Genomic DNA, 3,268 nt, shown 5'->3' with positions numbered 1-3,268 from the left:
AGAACGTTCCGAGTCTGTTCCCGTTCCTGTGGATTAGAGAGTGTTTGCCGAACGAATAACTGTTGTGTTAGAGACCGTGCTGGCCTCCGTCTGCGCGCCTGATCTGATCTATTGTTCGCTCACATTACGGCACATTAAACACTGCTCAATTTCTTGCCCTTTTACACAAGGCCAATGTATCTGGAGAATCTGGGTGTGATACAAAGCCGATCACACATGTGTGAGATTCGATGTCTTCTGGGCGTGATGTCTGCTGAGCTCCAGGTCTTAACCGCGCTGGCCCGAGCTCTATTTTAGTCCTCAGCAGTGTGTAATTATGATATAAGACACTAATGCTGCTTAAGACATCAGTCACAGCTGCACAGGCCGCCTGACTCATTGTTCTAAATAGACTTTGCTGTATGCTTGTTTTTTGAACCTGCTGATGATGATAATTAAAGCCCAGCATGTGATGCAGACTCAGGAGAGCTGGCTTATCTCAGTGTGATGCAAACATCTGAACTTCAGCTTGAACCGGATCCAGAGCTTCCCGTTAACAGGGAATTTCTGTTTTTTATACATTAATAGAATGTTTCCTTCTAAGTTCTCTGGTGTTTATTAATGTTCTTACAACACTGCACAAAAACAGTATTTATACGCATTTATAGTTCATTTGAATGTTTTATTTCTTAAAGGTTTTAGTTGGACGTTCATGTAACGCTTTTGAAATGTTGCTTTCTGTGTTGAGAAGGTTCAAAAGTAACTCTTGCATTCTCTTCGCGCAAACATTAATACGTAAGAGCAAATGTACTTAGATAGATTTTTAAAAGCTGGATCTAGACTTAATACACGATTTTAAAGTGATACTTCACCCCAAAATAAAAAAAATGTCATCATTTACTCATGCATTTCTTTCATCTGTGAAAAAAAAAAAAAGAAAAAAAAAAAAGAAATGCTCCCATTGACTTCCATTATATTAAATCCACATGGAACAATACAAGGATGAGTAAATAATGACAGAATTATCATTTTTGGATGAACTAACTCTTAAAAACCATTATTGATATAATGCAAATTTAGTTTTTAGTTTCTATTAAAGAAGATATATTTACATTAATGCATTTAACATTAAAGCAAGCTTGTTTCGGCACAGAATAAATAAAAAAAGGTATTGTGAATTTATCTCACAATTCGGACTTTCTTGCATTTCTGAGAAAATAAATGAGTTTACATCTAAACTCACACTGCAAGAAAAAAATTGGTGATAAAAATTGTGAATATTTAAACTTGTTACAGACAGATTCTAAGAAAAGAATTTGCAACTGTGAAATATAAACTTTAATTCAGAGAAAAAAAAAAGTCCCAATTCTGAGGAAAGAGACAGATGAGTTCTCAGAAGTGAGAGATAAAGTCACAGTTACCCTTTCACTCAGTGAATAAAACAAGCTTCCACAGTTTTATCTCTGTCGTGCGTTCTGTGTCTGTTTCAATCATAAAGTGATCAAAGTAAACACTAAACAAAGATTAGAGAAAGATGCCACTGAACTTTGCTTTGAAGCGCTCTCTGCATGAAGCCTGATGCTGGAGTCTGAAGTCGTTGCATGGAGATAAGATTAGAAACAGACAAACAGAGATGCTCGCCAGCTTTAGCAAGTTAACCAGATATCAGATGAAGTGACGGAAGATCTGCTTTCAGCTCACACACACAAACCACACACACACACAGCATTCAAAGAGAGAGAGAGATGCTGAAGTACATCCTTCACATCTCCAGGTGCATTATGGGTCAGAGAGAGAGATGATTCATTGCTTTAGTTTACATGCATGCATGATATACATTTGATCAGTTCATGCATTCCCTGGAAGTCGAACCCATGACCTCGGCGTTGCAAGCGCTGGGATCTACGGTTTGAAAAACAACTGCGTGACATGAAAGGTTACGTTAATGCCAAGGCAAACATTATGGAATATTCTTATAACTTTAATACTGATCCAAGGTTTTTGAAACATTCTTAGAGCGATGTTTTCTCAGCATCCTTATGATGTTATTTGTGTGTTCTGTGTTGAATATTCTCATAACGGTTTTCAAAATGTTTCATTCAACTGAGAGGAAACATTCTTTATATGCAGTTTAGGAATAGATATTCTTGGACATTTAAAAACATTCAGACTTAATGATTTCATAATGGTTTATGTATAATAATCATAATCTTTGTATAATTGAAAATCTGTTGGTTCTGTAAATATTAAAGAACATTCAGAAATACGGTTTTTAAATGTAACACTCCTGTAACATTCCAAAATGTCGAAACGGAACATTCTCCTAACATTCACATAACCAAGAAAAAAAAAAGTTCTTAATATATTAAAAGAGCGTTTAAAAACATTCAGAATAACATTTCGGATTGTTCCTCAAATATTCACAGAACCATGACATAACTTAAATATAATAAATGGATGATTTCAATGTTGAGAGAACGTTCAAATGTATTCGAAAGGAATCTTCCTCTAACGTTCACATAAGCAAGAAACAACATTAAAACAGAACTGAAATAATCTTAATAATTTAGGTTTCAAAATTCATAAAATCGGAGCTCGTTGATGATGATCATGATGAATAAAATGTGTAAGAATCATACACTTTTGTTGGTCACAGAGCTGATTTTTTGCAATATTTAAAAATAGAAAAATTGTGCTGTGTTTTTGTGGATGGGAAGCAGAGTGATTAAAAACTCCAGAAATATATATAATCTTCTGAGCCACTTAAAAGTGTGCTTCCTGTTGAGTGTCTTCTTGACCAACACTGCACTCTGCTGCTCAGTCTGGGATTCATTACATGTTATAAACACTGATCTAGGATGGATTTAATTCTGTATCATGTTACTTCTTTCTCTTAATCTCTTTGTATTTTGGCAGAGAGACAAAACTCAGTTCATATAATGCATGTTCAGCCTATAGTGGGGCATGTTGTCACAGTATATGGGGTAAGTTGTCACAATGTGAACCTCCATTAAAGAAAATATTTCTGGAACATCAGCTTAATTGCAGAATATATGTTTAATGAAACTGTTATACTCGCTGGTATATAACTCCAAACCTAACAACCTCAGTGTGACAACTTGCCCCGGTCTCCTGTACATTTGATCAGCAGTTGTGTGTACATGATGATATATAGTCATGTTTATGATAAAAATATAATAATCACTGCATATAGAAGAACAAATGATGCAGATAATTCAATATCAGACCTCACAGCTAATATATAAAGCAAATGTAATTGACAAGTTTG

The sequence above is a fragment of the Carassius auratus genome, chromosome 8 (assembly GCF_003368295.1).
Source record: "Carassius auratus strain Wakin chromosome 8, ASM336829v1, whole genome shotgun sequence".
In the NCBI taxonomy this organism is placed as follows: domain Eukaryota; kingdom Metazoa; phylum Chordata; class Actinopteri; order Cypriniformes; family Cyprinidae; genus Carassius; species Carassius auratus.
The sequence above is the reverse complement of the archived record's forward strand: the minus strand, read 5'-3'. Positions refer to the sequence as shown.